We start from the raw sequence: 15462 nt of genomic DNA, 5'->3' as shown, positions 1-15462 counted from the left end.
TGGCTAGTGGCTACCTTTTTTTTTTTTTAAACTACAAGCATTGTCATAATCTCTCCTTCATGCAAAGCATTTATCAGATGGAAGTATGCAAGATCTTCCTTTCACCGCTCAAGGTGGCACAGGAAATGAGGGCAGAAAGCAGGAACAAGGAACAAGTGAAGAGGTACCCGCGCAAGAAAGCAGCAGCCGTGCCTATCAGACCGAAGCCATAAGACAAGAAACACACTATTTTATTCTTCTGGAACACTTAAATATATTGTGTAACAGTCACAAAGAACTTTTAGGATATACCTATATAAACACAATATAAGTTTATCTTCCAGAAAAGCCAACCAACCCAAATACCAAAATCTGGACCGTATCTCAACCAGCTCTGTGGCTGGTACCTCACTGGTAGTCATTCTTTACCTACCTTTGCTACATAACAGGGCCTCGTGAGATAGAATTCAGGGATATTCATTCCGTCTTAGGAGAATGACACTGTAAATAACTTAAATACCACTGCCTCTCATGTGGTCAAAACAGAGCATCTAAAGAAAAACACCGACTCACATTTACCAGGAATGGATTCACTGGGTAACCACCCGAACTCCTCGGAACTCACACGTGAAGCCCAGCTCTGCGATCACTGCTACCACCTTGCTCCCACCTTGCTCGCTGGCACGATCCAAGGACGCCTGGATTAAGATAAACGCCTTAAGTAGCAGTGCTGACACAATTCAGTTCCTAACGCTTATGTCAGAAGCGGCCCAGCCCCAGGTCAGGAAATAATACGACTGATACTAGAACCCACTGGTAAACATAAATATCTTTAGGAGGTAGTGTTCCTTTTCCAATCGTAAAATTAATTCCCAAATTATTTTCCTCTTTTCACTGAACCAAACAGAAACAGGTGGAAAATAACTCCAAACAGCTGGAAAGTATGCAGAGCCATTATTACTTAAATATAATGAATTTAAAAAGACTTCGCAAGACAAACAAGATCACACTCTAGCAACACGAGACTTCTTTAAGGGAAAAGAACACACTTGTGTGCGCACACACATCATACAAGTGTACTTGGTCCCTGAGTGATGTGGGTGCTGCCAGCTCCTAGAATTGGTCTCCTTTTGTATCCCATGTTCTATGTCCTAACACTTCTCCACAGTGAGCAAGTTGGGTGATGGGGAGGCCTCCACACCTATTCTAAGGCAAGCAGCATAGAGACAGGAAAAAAAGGAGTTGATCAAAAAGGAGATTCTTCACACTACACTGAACAAACTTTTTGGAATAAATTAAGCACAGCATCATAAGAAACGCAGAGCACTGCCAGAAAAAAAAGAAAGAAACAGAATTTTCTTAATTCTGTTTCTTCCTACTTTAGTCACTCAGACTATTTCCATTATATTCCTCCAACACTTAAGCTGTCATCTCTAGTGGAATTTCCCCACCCACCCCAATCATTTGAAAAACTTCTGGAAAAAAACCAAAAGTATAATCAACTTTGCCAAATGACATTCAGATTTTGTCCCCACCCTAATATTTGGCTATTCATCCTTATTTCTCGATCTCTTTCCATTCTTACTCCCTTTCCTCTTCCCCCAACTACAAATATATCCCAGCAATTATTTCCTTTCTTCCCCACTCCCTACTCCTGAGATTTTCAACACTAAGTTTCTTCATTCCCCTCATCCCACCTTCAATTATTCTCTCAATACAAAAAGTCAAGAAATGTACAAAATCATAAGTCTTCAAGATGCAGAATTTAATATGCTGAAGACTTCTTGTAGAGAAATTTTTCCAAGAAAAACAAAAACAGGATTCTCCATCACCTACTTTTCGGACAGCCCTCCAGGAGCCCTCCCGTCAGCTGTTTTATATGGTTTCTTCTAGATTAACTAAGGTCAAACAGAGGTGACGGTGAGTCTGAGGCTGTGTGTGCCAGTATATTGTCTGAATCCATAACAACTGCCTCAAAAAGGACATCTCAATACCCACTGACCAAAGCAATGTGCAAATCATGCTAGACTTGCTTCTTCTGCAGAGATATTTCTGAAATCCACATTACCAGCAAGACTATCAGCTCACAGAGAGGAGAGAGGAGACCACGTTCGTTCCCTAATTTGCCTTAACTGCGTTCAGAACTCTTTTACCAAGTTATAGTAATAATAGGGTGAGCCTACAAGGTGCTCTGCTAGTACTACAGAGATGAGACAAAGCAGAGGGGAGAAAGGTAGAAGGAAAGAAGGAAAGTAACAAGACAATCCTTGTCCTTGAGGAGCTTAGAGTCCAGACTGCTCATTCACACAACCCCGTGGAAAGTTAACATTCATAATGTGCCCACATTTGAAGATAACAGTTGAAGAAATGCCGTTAAGACTTGTGTGAGAAATTGCCAAAGAATTATACAGCTAAGAACTACAGGAATCCAGCAAAATAAGGCAAATATAATTCCAGAGTAGAAGAAATCTGGCATAGGAGATGATAACTAACAGTTTGGCAAAACCACTAAAAAGTTTGAAGACATTTATTGTTTTAACATGGCAGAAAAGAAACACTTCAGAGACACTTATGCTTAGTGTAAAACATACATTTTTCAGCTTCACTCCTTTCAGGTTCACATCAAATAATCCTAAAATAGCAGCAATCCAGCCATCTCATAATTGTTTCTAAACTTCTCCAAGTCACTTGGGGCAAATTAATTTAAGTACACAGGTGTGTTTGTGTAGTCTCAATGTTTCACTTTTTTTCAGACTCAGAGTTATATGAGATGGATTAAATAAATTCTCTGGGGCAATGCTTTCTAATTTATCCTAGAGGATAATACTTCACAAATTTTCACCAGTAAAATAGGCAGCAAGGGATAGTTAAAAGTATACTGGGCTAGGTGGAACCAGTTCTAATTCCAGCTCTGAAAGTCATGGGAATTAAGAGCAAGTCATTTAACTTCATTTTACTAAATTTTCTCATCTATAAAGACAGGGAGGATTCATTACCTCTTAAAGTACCTCATAGTTCTACATTCTAAAAAAACTACTTGGCATGGCAAAACCAAACATATAGTATGAGCCCTACTTTGTGAAATGTATACAAATATGCATTTACTGAAGTATTTAAACCACTGAATGTACGGTTATAAATAATAAAAACAATATAATATTACGTGATCATGTCTGAAAGTAGGAATGAGGCTGGCTTTTGTTATTTGTTTCTCTGTATTCCAAGTTTTATTCAACAAACACATACATTTATCATGAAAAAGATTCAATCCCCTGAATCCAAGCTTGACATTTGGAATCAGAGCTCTTCAGCCTCCACGAAATACACTGGAAATCAGAGTTCTCTTGGAAACATGACAGGTCCGTCTTGGATTAGGGGGAAAGTAGAGGGGGAAAGCCCCTCAACTTTGTTTTTCCACAACTACTTTTCTCATCTAGTCCGAATCCCCTCCTCTGTCCCCACCCTTCCCCATAAAAATCTCTTGGGAGTGACTGAACGCGAGTAACCTAAAACTGGAATTTCTGGAAGTGCGTGGTTTTCCCAAAGCACTGTATTTTCATCTCCCTACTTCCACACACACACCCAGAACTGGATTTCATACTTATTTTGCAACAAAACCTCACAGCAGTACTTAAACATCCTTTAAAAAAAAAGGCATGGGCAGCCTATATTGGAAAAAAAAAAAAAGAATGATTTGGCACCTGTGGAGGCGATGTCATTACCAGCCATGGCTCTGAACTGTCTCTGGAATGCAGCTTAGGCCACCCAATGCTATTTAACATAAAACACAGTCCTTCCTGGCCCAAGAAACCTCACAGTCACACTTGACTGTACCCTGCTTAGGAATCCAGCATTTACAACTTTTTAGCTTTAAACATTTCATAGAGCACAGCAGATACAATCAGCACCATCCTTGAAGGTCAAACTTGAGCAGCTCTAAACAGTTATAACATCCAGCAGGCCTGAGAAGGACTGATTCTGCACGCCTGTCTATAGGCAATCCCTGACTCGTGATAGGCCAGATTTCGAGTCATTGCCTTGGGGGAAAAAAAAAAACCATACATGCACACCAACCCAAGATGAAGTGAGGACTTGGTTGGGGACAGAGTGAGCACACTGGGGGAATGAGATGAGGATGACAAAAGTGAAGCTGGAGATGAGAGCCTCAATCCTTATTCTGTAAAACGAAGCTAAGAAAATCTAATTCCTGCCTATCTGTACAGATAAGATAAAATAATATAGAATGACGGTTTCTGACATAAAGTAAACTCTAAGTAAATGTTAGCTATTATTATTTTTCCCCCAGTCATTAAAGGGAATATTAACTCCCCAAGCCTGCTTAAGAAGGTCCAATTAATCTATAACACACCTGAAAGTACTTGAAAACTTAACTGCAAATTTTAACACGTCTAAGGAAAACACACATAAGGAGTTTCAACTAAAACACATTTGCTCCCCAGAAGAATGAGTGGGGGATGACCCTTTCTGCCATCCTTCATTCATACTAGACAGCCCGATGAAGAATCCTGATCCCACCACTGCTCCAGCCAGGGGCCCACCCAGAGATCGGGTACCTGACCAGGGGTTGGCATGGCAACTCTTGGAAACTGGGCATAAAGATCCGCGGGAAACTGGGCCTCTGCCCAAACCACCTAACTCCCCACTCCACAGTGCCCTGATCCCTTTTTTAAGAGCCACGGAACTGCGGCCACCTGCTTCCCACTGCCAACGCCTGACCAACATGGTCCAATACGAAGGGAAACGAAACTCTCCACCTCCCGAGTTCAGTCTAGAAAGCCACACAAGGCCTTACAATTTACTGTCAAGATTTTACTACTCACAGCAATGGGAGATGGACCAGGAACATCCAGATGTGTTTGTCTGCTTCACGTTTCTAAAGGCAAAGCCAGGATCACACTGGGATGCTAAGGCTAATCTGTTCTTTAAAAAATCACGACAGCAGAAGGAGAAAGAAGCCAGAACTTATATCTCACAATTCCCACGACTGTCTGCTTGATCTTTTACTGAGTTTTGTCCCCTCACAACCCTCTAAAAATTAATTTTCAATTTTCTACGGCTGATTACGTGTTATGTGGTCACCATAACTCTAAGTTGCAGAAAGCTCTCTCCCTATGACCCAGAGCACATCAAAAGCCCCCTCTCCTCACCCCGCAGCTTTTACAGAATTACAGGATCTTGGCGATGACCCACACGCCGACATTTTTCCAATCTATTTCCCTCAGTCTGACAGGGAAGCTCCACAGACCCAGTGTTGAGCCAGAAGGTCAACCGATACCTGGGTCATACTTTTCTCCACCACCCGACCACATGTAGTCTCTACTAGTGGAGAGGGGGGCTGAATCCCAAACCTAGAATGCATTCCAAATCGAAATCGTTTTTATTACCCATACTCCTACCTACTCCTTTCTCTAAGGCACAGAGCAGAAGAGCAGAGGGTGTGTGTGTGTGTGTGCATGCGTGTGCGCACATGCATGCACGTTGGTTCCTACTTTAAAAGTGAACCCCATGATCCTGCCCTCCGCACCCTCAGTTACCCATTCCCACGCTTCCCAAACACTAGCTTTCAATTTTTTTGTGACCCAGAGTAAAACATTTACATCCCAACCCAGTTCACAAATACACAGTAAACACACCCAGTTTTAATGGAAACAGTTTTCAAATGGTCGCTCTGATCAGGCCTAAAGCCTAAGCCTAGGCAGTCTGTGCCAAATCCAGCCCCAGCCCCTCTCCGCAGTGAGCCTTCGCCCTGCCAGCAGGCTGCCTCAGCGGAAAAAGGGGCATCTCTTTCCTTCCACTCCCCTTTCTCTTTCTTCTCCCAAGGGGAAGATTCATGCAGTGGCAGAGCTCCACTCCAGCCAGGGGGGTGAATCCAAGGTACGATAACTGCTGATGGAAAACTTTTCCCAAAGGGGAAGCCTTCTTTTTTCACTTCAGGTAAAATTCTGTGTAGGCTAGATAAGGTCCCAACTCTCATGTTGTTTATTCATTTTCTAAATGCCAGTCATGACCTTCTAAAATGACTTCTTGGAAAATCCTGCCCCAGACCTATATATGATTCTACCATTATCTCATTTTCGTTCGTCCCAACCTCTGATCCCCTTCCGCCCTGCTTCTTGAACCACCACCCCCAACTACTTTGGCCCTGAGCAGCCTGTGCCTCCACCACCTGCCCACTGCCCTGTCTTCACTACCTTCCTTCCGCAGCTTGGATTCCACGGGCCACCACTAGACCCTCAGCTCCCAGCCCTGCTGTCCTCCAGCACGTCTGTGTGCTCTGTGGCTCCACCTAACTCTGGCCCTACTTCAGCCTTGCACCCGTGCCGCCAAACAAAAAACATGTGATGATGATAACTTTTCTCCATTCAAATTCATGGCCACGAACTTTAACAGGACTCTTAGAGATCTCCAGATATATCCTACGACAGTTTCCTAGTCAACCCACACCACCACTCACCTGGACATAGATTTCACACTTACACATAAAGCAAAAAAAATGACAGACAAAAAATATATGACACTGGATACTGGATCTTCCTATGATCTCAGCCACAATCTTACTACAGCTGTCCTCCAATAAGGAAAACCAGAGAGTGTTCAACAAAGTCAATGTTATAAGAAAAAAGTTACTAGCCATTCTTTTTCTTAAAAAATCTGCCCAGTACAAGGCTGACTTCCAATATTAAGTTCAAGGGCATTTAACCATTAGAGAAGAAAAGAAAAAGTCTTGGTTTTCTCTTATTTTACAAAAATGTTTGGTAATATTCTCTCCTCAATTCTCTTACCAAAGTAGTCCATGTACAACTCTGCCCTGCCTCTCTAATCACTGTCAGGCATAACAGTTCATTGTCCAAATATAATTTGTTCAGCCATGCAAACACCTGCGCAATCAGGCATGTTCAATTTGCAAGGGACAAGTCCAACGGCGTGGCCACAGTGATAAGCACTGGTGCCTGGCTAGTGGGCCTTTTGCTGAAAGAAACAGCTTTTCCCATAATTATCTCTATTTTGAATCAAAATGTCTAATAAATGTTTTTATGTAATTCAACAGAAAAACAAAACAGGTGCATTACAGAGTTGCCGTTTATTCTAACCCAGGCCACTAACGGTGGCACTCAGGCACATAATAACCCCAGAGTAAAATAAAGCTGTGTCTCTTGAAATTCAAGGACCAGGAGGAGTGAAAGCTAAGGAAGCAAATTTGCCCAAGGAGGCAATAAAAGGTCAAGACCAGATCTCAATGTGCTGTTAAGAGAGCTGCCACAGGGAAATCACTGCAGGGTTTCAAGAGTTATTTCTATCACTTTAAAACTCAGTTCTTGCGACTTCCCTGGTGGCACAGTGGTTAAGAATCTGCCTGCCAATGCAGGGGACACAGGTTCGATCCCTGCTCCAGGAAGATCCCATGTGCCGCGGAGCAACTAAGCCCGTGTGCCACAACTACTGAGCCTGCGCTCTAGAGCCCACGAGCTACAACTACTGAACCCGTGTGCCATAACTACTGAAACCCACGCACCTAGAGCCCATGATCCACGCCATGAGAAGCCACTGCAATGAGGAAGCCCGCGCACTGTAACGAAGAGTAGCGCTTGCTCACTGCAACTAGAGAAAGCCCGCACACAGCAATGAAGACCCAACGCAGACCAATATCTATCTATCTATCTACCTACCTACCTACCTATCTCACTTCTTGCTGGGAGCCATACACGACCTGACTACTCAGTTGAGAAATCTAGACTGAAATCACATATGCCAGAAAATAGGCAGATTTGAGAACATGCAAAGGCTATATGCCCTTCAGAGCAAGAAGGTAACTTAGCTTAGAGCAACCTCAGGTCAAAGACATGAACACACTTAGACCTGCAGATATGGCCGAGGCCACAGGCTAGCCTTCCGGCCTCAGTCACCCAGGCTGCTAACGTTTAAAAAAAAAAAAAAAAAGTGCACAGCACAAGCAACACCAATAAGGTCATGTTAACATAACAATTCCCACCCTTCACTTACTTAAGTTCCTCTCCCGGCCTGAGTTTCCAAAGCTCTACCAACTGTCTTCTGTTACTGAGTTTTAAGATTCTTAAGGTGTTTCTTCCTCCTCCCTCCCCCGCTCCTCCATTCATCCACTCCATGTGTAGGGAATGGCCACTATATACCGAGCACTGTGCTGGGACACATAACCTAGTAAGGGCCGCAGAAGAGGAAGCCAATGATTACAATTCACTCTGAGAAATACCTACTTAAAGCAACCTGCAAAAAAGCAGACGAGCAGAGAATGATGGTAAAATCCATCTCTGAAGGATGAAGATGCAAAGAAAGGAGGTACAGCATCCCAAGTACTTGCAAAGACATCAAGATACCGGTACAGGTTGCTCCTTGCAACTTGTTACATTTAATCAAAATCACAAAGGTTAGGCCCAAGAATTCACAAGACAAAATGCAAAAGTCAGTCAATTTCCCTACCAATATGGCAGCTATACGATAGCTACTGGACCTAGAGATTTCTTCTTTTTCAGATTATCTGAAAATTCCATTCATCCATTCGTTTTCAGTTTACAAAAGCTAGTCAACAGTTGGCACTGTAGGTATGTGTGGGCCTATGAAGATCACTCACAACTGTATCCTCTGAACTCAATATAACGGTGACAGGCACACTACAACCTTCATCCCAGTCAAAACTTTGGTGGGTATTCCTTCCATTCTTTTGCTTTTCTCCCACCCCAAGCTAAGGTATTTCATGTACCATTCTTAATAGGTAGTCAACTAATCCTGGCTAAGATAATGGCAGATAATAGTTGAAAGTGTGACCTCGTCTAGGTCAGCATAGGGGATGAAGGTAAGGAGCAGCTAGAAGACAGAATCCAGCGCAAGGTCAACTTGTGTCATTTGGCTTAGGGCTAGGTAAGCAGACAGATGGATAGTCTCTTCCACCACCTCTAGAAAAGAGAATAAAAACTTGCCAAATTAAGAGTTGTTTTTTTATTTAAAAATAATCTCACAGGACTTCCCTGGGTGCACAGTGGTTATTTAAGAAGCCACCTGCCAATGCAGGGAATGCGGGTTCGAGCCGTGGTCCGGGAAGATCCCACATGCCGTGGAGCAACTAAGCCCAGGCGCCACAGCTACTAAGCCTGCATTCTAGACCCCACGAGCCACAACTACTGAAACTCGTGCTCTGCAACAAGAGAAGCTACCGCAATGAGAAGCCCGTGCACAGCAAAGAAGACCCAACGCCGCCAAAAATAAATTAATTAAATAAATTTTAAAAAATAAATCTCACAGAAACAGTTTCTAATAAGTTTTGGCCTATGCCCTATGTTAGCTAGATCAGGGTATTTCAATCTCTGCACTCTTGACATTGTGGCCAGATAATCTTTGTTGTCTGGAGAGCTGTCCTGTGCATTGTAGGATGTTTAGCAGCATTCCTGGCCTCTACACAGAGATGCTAGTAGTGCATCCTCAAGTCATGGCAATCAAAAATGTCTCCAGGGCTTCCCTGGTAGCACAGCGGTTGGGAGTCTGCCTGCCAATGCAGGGGGACATGGGTTCAGGCTGGGTCCGGGAGGATCCCACATGCCGCAGAGCAGGTGGGCCCGTGAGCCATGGCCGCTGGGCCTGCGCGTCCAGAGCCTGTGCTCCGCAATGGGAGAGGCCACAACAGTGAGAGGCCAGCGTACCACACAAAAAAAAATATGTCTCCAGACATTGCCAAATGTTCCCTACAGGACAAAAATCACCTACCCATCCCCATCCCGGTTGAGAACCACCGTGCTAGATTATGAGCACCAGCCTATTTACTAAATAAAGAAGACACTGATGTTGATGAACAGGGCAAAATATTAAAAAAAAAAAAAAGGGTGATGCCTTAATCAGCTATTGTCTGCAGTTTAACGAAAAGCCAATAGATATCCCCAACAGAAGAGGGAGGTCAAAATTAAGGCTAAAAAGTAAAGTCTGGAGCATTTAGGCAACAATAAGTATACAGATGCTCAAGTCTGGTGAAAGCTGCAACTGAAAAAGAGCTTAGTGAAAACATTAAAACTAAATCAAACCAAGTCTATCTTTATTCCACATATCCAAGCCCATTCTACCAAAAAAAAAATCTTTAACAGATTTTAATTCTCCAAAATGAGTATCTGAAATAGTAACTATTCTGATACAATTAGTAATGCACAGACCAGACTCCAAATCCTGGCCCCTTTCAACCATTTTCTAGTTACCTGACACTTACCCTAAGCTTTTTCCCTCTCCAGAGAAGTAAACAACATGGCCAATATAAGGACATGAGCACGGTGCCCGGCACACTGTCAGTACCGTTAAGTGGTAATTGCCAGTAGTTTCACATGTTTCATAAACATACTTCTAATACAAAATGGAACACGCCGCCCAAGTGAACTAAGAAAACACACGCCTAATAAGTTAACTTTAAAAATCCATTCCTGTAAAAAAATCCATTCCTGTAAAAACAACACACGCCTTAGATGCCAAGATTTACCTGCTTTTTTTTTTTTGCGGTACGTGGGCCTCTCACTGCCGCGGCCTCTCCCGCCACGGAGCACAGGCTCCGGACGCGCAGGCCCAGCGGCCATGGCCCCACGGGCCCAGCCGCTCCGCGGCACGTGGGATATTCCCGGACCGTGGCACGAACCCGCGCCCCCTGCATCGGCAGGCGGACTCCCAACCACTGCGCCACCAGGGAAGCCCTACCTGCACTTTTTAAGGCAGGAGAAAAACAGATTACCATCCAAGCCCATGGTTACAGTAAAAGCAGAGTATAAATGCTGCCCTTTTTTAAGTACTACACTATGCACCACTCCAAATATACTTCCCCAGGTTTTTATCCAAGTCAACCAAAACACCACTTTAAGCAGTTGAGTTTTAAAATTCACTATATAAAATTTCTATAAAGCCCAACAATCAAGTAGGAAAGAAGAGCATTTTCTCACACATACCCAGAACCAGTTTGCAGTTGCTGTTTTCGCCTCACAGAAGTTGTTTTCCAGCCACAAGCTACTACAAATTGTTCAGACCTTTTGGCAGCAACACAGGAAACTGCCCTTTTCACCCGTTCTCCCACAAAAATGTAGTCAATTTCTAGGCAGGCCCATCTCTCAAGGCTACTTGCTTTAACGGAGCCAAATACACACCGTTTTCCATTTAGCAATATGAAATGGCCCCAAATATCTTGCATTTTTGTGAAGAAAGCTGAAAGTCACCAGAAGACCTGTGGGCAAAGCTCTGTATTAAGTCAGCTCATGAACTGCTAACCCCACACTTCACGCCGCATTTGAAATTTACAGGGCATTGGGCATCACAGCTGTTTCTATTTTATCCAAATCGTCCCGGATGCAATCGGCAACATGTGAAGCCATTTCCTGAGCTTAATTGGCCTTGGCTTCTCACTATTCTCAACTTGTCATGTTTAAAATAAGTAGTCAAAGTAGGTACGTCTGCCTTTTGATTAAAAAAAAAAAAAACCTCATTATCTTCTCTTTGAATCTAGGATTTTTCTACAGTCTTAAGGATCACATAAAGCCACAAAGATGAAGTTTGTCTCAGCTTAATATTCAGGCATACAAAATCAATCTATATTTTTCTCCTTCAATTATTTCAGCGGAGGTGAGGGCAGGAGGTGGTAAATTACTCAACAGCTGTAACATATTTAACTTCTAAAAATAAAGGCAAAATTGCCTTTTGAATGCAAAATAAAAGAAGAAGCTTTGAAAACCAGGAATTCCTTTGTATCCGGTTTGGCTTAAAATTTCACAGATCATTTATAAATAAACAAATCCAAAATAAACAAACAAACAAACTGACCCAAATGGCAAAAAGGCATCTGCAGTTACTCACAAAATAAAGCTGGACACTACTCTGCTCTGGGAGAGTCAAAGGCCAAAATGCAGTCTGGTGAACCAAGCTCATAATTCACAAACTGAAAAAGAAAATCAGCCCAGTATTTTCCAGGGAACATTTCCTGTCTCCCCAGAATGACTTAAAACCTCAAACAAGTTCCAATCATGACGCAAAGGTAACTTCTCCAAAAGGGTACAATGTCAGAAACTGTCCAGAAACCACACAGACAAAAATGATAAGCAAAGGAAACTCAATTCAATTACACACACCCATTGCTTTGATTTAATAAAAGACAACCATATTTTTCAGAGTCCAATATTAACAGTAATTTAAAATATGTTCAAGTTCAGAACTCCTTTTCAAAGGTACACTAAATTTTTCCAGCAAAAAAACCCTACAGACTATACTGGGAAGAAAACTAGAAGGCAAACCAAGGAATCCAAACTGAAAATTCAAAGGCAAAATCTTACATGTCTAGTAGGTAAAGAGACCTGGCTTGCCTGAAGCTAATAAGTACAGGAGGCACACCCTGTAGGTTATCTTTCCAATTTAAATAGATAAATTGCAGGTATAAAACAAGCACTAATTGAGAACATGCTTTCATTCACTGCTTGCCTTAACCAGTAATAAAGGAGACCATCTTTCATCTCCTTGCACAAAACAATATCAAAGAGATTTTTGCACTACTGTTTATCAGCTGAACAGCATCTTCAAAGTACATCTAATTGTTAATGTTTCTGAGGAAGTGTCTATTGAAGGAGTAGGAAGAAATGGCCTCCTTCTTAGAGATTTCTTTACCCTAGAGGGTCTGAGGTAATCAACACCAGCATGAAACAGGCTGTAAGACAATCACCAAAGAAAGAAAAAAGAATCATTCCTTGAGTTAACTGCCTACATCTTCACAAGACTTACTTTCGAATAAGTAAACAACAACAGAAGAACAGCTGCTCCAGGGTTATCCAGAGGCCTGGCATAAGAAGTCAAAGCACTCAAGTTCACTGTTCAAACACATGGGTTTTCTGGCCCATGTCAGAAAAGTTCAGCCTGCGAACCGTTTAATTCAGATTTGAGCTAAACGGGCAATTAAAGAATCTCTTTACTACTGTTACATTTTTAAATTTCTCCCACCACTAGAAAACTCATCCTAAAATATAATTGGACTCTTTTAAACAGCAAAAGAGATGAAAAATGTAGAATCAGTCACTAATTTCTGTCAGTTCTCATCCTGCTTTCACCTATATTCAATTAGTATTTATTGTGCAGTTACTACATTAAAAGGCACAGCTAACACTGAGAGGGGTAAAGACTGCATAAGACAGAGGTGTATTTACTACCAAATAGGTGATGTCTGCATTTTTTTTTTTTTTGCAGTATGCGGGCCTCTCACTGTTATGGCCTCTCCCGTTGCTGAGCACAGGCTCTGGACGCGCAGGCTCAGTGGTCATGGCTCACGGGCCCAGCCGCATGTGGGATCTTCCCGGACCAGGGCACGAAACCGTGTCGCCTGCATCAGCAGGCGGACTCTCAACCACTGCGCCACCAGGGAAGCCCTGCATCTGTATTTACACATAGTAAGTTGAGGGTGTTTTGTGTGTTTTTGTTTTCTTAAGTATCTCTGTGTGGTTTACTTTCTATATGGCAAGAGCACTGAAGACCCTTCATGCGTCTAAATAAAAAACTCTATACACATTTGGTTTCAATAAAGCCAGCAGTCTCTTGAAGATAGGTTCCAGCCATGAATTGTCCACATTTGTGTGCTGGAAAGGGTGAAAAGGGCAGTTTTCTGTGTTGCTGCCAATGGGCTGAACAATTGGCAGTAGCTTGTGTTACAGAAGAAGACCTTCAAGCTGGCTTGCTATACTTGTGCAAAATAACATGCTTTTTCTCCATTTACTCTTATTTTGTTACACCTTTTCCAGTAAAACCCTTCCCTGGCATTTTATACTCATGGTTTTAAATGATCTTGCCTAGGAAAAGAGTGTTTGAAAATAACGCTTAACAGGTTAACTGAAAACCAATTTCAGCACACACCTAACATTTGAGCATTAAAAGTCTTTCTAGTCTTCTCCATCCATAATATTAATACAGTACTAACTTTGTCCAGGTATTCACTTCTGGGAAGTTCTTCCTGAATGCATCCGGCAAACATTTGGTAAGCACTCAATAAGGAAACACACACGTACACCACCAGGCTGTTTACGCACTGTGGAGAATACCAAAATGAATGAGAAAAGCTCACAGCCCTTAAGAAACTAATCTAGTAATGCAGAGAAAGAGAAAGGGCAGAACTCTGAGGCTGGAGGCGGGGGAGGTGTCAGAGAATCTGTTTTCTGTAAATTTACTGGATGGTTCTTGTGCATACTAAGGTTTAAGAACTAAGGTTTAATGTTTAAGAACTAAGATTTAAGGTTTGAGAACTGTATTCACCGCTGCCCCCAAAAGGCAATAAATTAGTAAGTCATTATTCACTTAAAAAAGGAAAAGAAAAAGACTCAACACTAGATCACTCCAATTAGACAGTCACTATAGCTATATTTAAAATATCACTTCTTATGCTGCATAAATTAAGTACACCTAGACATTAAATTGTGTATTGGAAAAATATAAAACTATGATAAAAAGAACTAAACTAAAACTCAGGTTAAGTCCAACTAATGCCACTTAATTTGAATAAGAATTAAAATCCTGCCTATTATCTCAGAAAGCAATTAGAATAATTAAGTGAAAATATACATGAAAATGTTTTGCAAAGTACTTTAAAAGCTTAGCTTATTATTGGTCAAGGAGCAGCTCTGTTTATAATATCCACAGTAAAGAAGACCCTGTCAGGAATAAAAGAGGCAATGAACTAACACTGGTTGGATTTTAAAAATCTATTTTTGGCTTCCAGAACCTTTACTGATGAGTAAAAAAAATCTGCCCAGGTTTGCATCTCTCAGTAGCCAGGTGGTGACATTATCTGACATAGCTTCAATACTGCTTTCATACTTAACATAAATATTATCACATTCATAGCCTGCATTTTTAGTTCAAGACTGTTTTTCAGATTTATCTGTGCTCATCTATGTAACTTCATGTAGTTCATATATTTAAGTCACAACATGTCAATGACCGCTTCTTCCATGTCTCCGTGCAAAGGTACAGGAATCTCTAGGGTTCCTACCTAGTGGAATGCGGGCTACTGTGATATGGTCAATTTTACTTGATATTGCCAAAATGTTCTCCCAGGATGGTTGTCCCAATTTATATTCTCACCAACAGTGAATGATAATAACAATTTCTCTACATGTTCCCCACCACTTGATATTTTTAGACTTATGGATATGGTTAAGTCTCTGTTTTAACTTGGATTTCCTAGCTATTAGTGCTTACTGGCCATTTGGTTTCCAGTTCTGTGAATTACCTCCAGTCATCCTCAATTTTTCGATTAGGTTGTCTTTCTTATTAATTTATGGGAATTGTTCACATAAGCTAGCTTTTAATCCTTATAGGATACAGGCTAGAACAGACCATTTTTCTCATATTACTACAAGTATGGGAGTAAGTGATTCATGGCTGACATGCCTAGCCAAGAACGTCACCAAGGAACTGGCCTTTTTTTTTTTTTTTTTTTTTGCG

The 15462-nt window shown here is 41.8% G+C and overlaps 1 protein-coding gene across 3 annotated transcripts in view; it reads right to left on the bottom strand.

Moving 5' to 3' along the window:
• The window catches only part of EPB41L2 (erythrocyte membrane protein band 4.1 like 2), a 214133-nt gene that overhangs the window by 154502 nt on the left and 44169 nt on the right, over positions 1-15462 (bottom strand). For 2 of the 3 annotated variants that reach the window (XM_024759070.1, XM_024759072.1), the window contains exon 3: positions 553-677. The exons of the other annotated variant lie outside the window; for it this stretch is intronic. The gene's annotated coding sequence lies outside the window, so the exon portion shown is untranslated. The remainder of the gene's footprint in view (positions 1-552; positions 678-15462) is intronic. 3 annotated transcript variants of the gene reach the window in all.

The sequence above is a fragment of the Neophocaena asiaeorientalis genome, unplaced genomic scaffold, assembly GCF_003031525.2.
Source record: "Neophocaena asiaeorientalis asiaeorientalis breed wild unplaced genomic scaffold, Neophocaena_asiaeorientalis_V1.1 scaffold5, whole genome shotgun sequence".
In the NCBI taxonomy this organism is placed as follows: Eukaryota; Metazoa; Chordata; class Mammalia; order Artiodactyla; family Phocoenidae; genus Neophocaena; species Neophocaena asiaeorientalis.
Note: the sequence above shows the minus strand (reverse complement) of the source record. Positions and strands in the feature narration are given on the sequence as shown.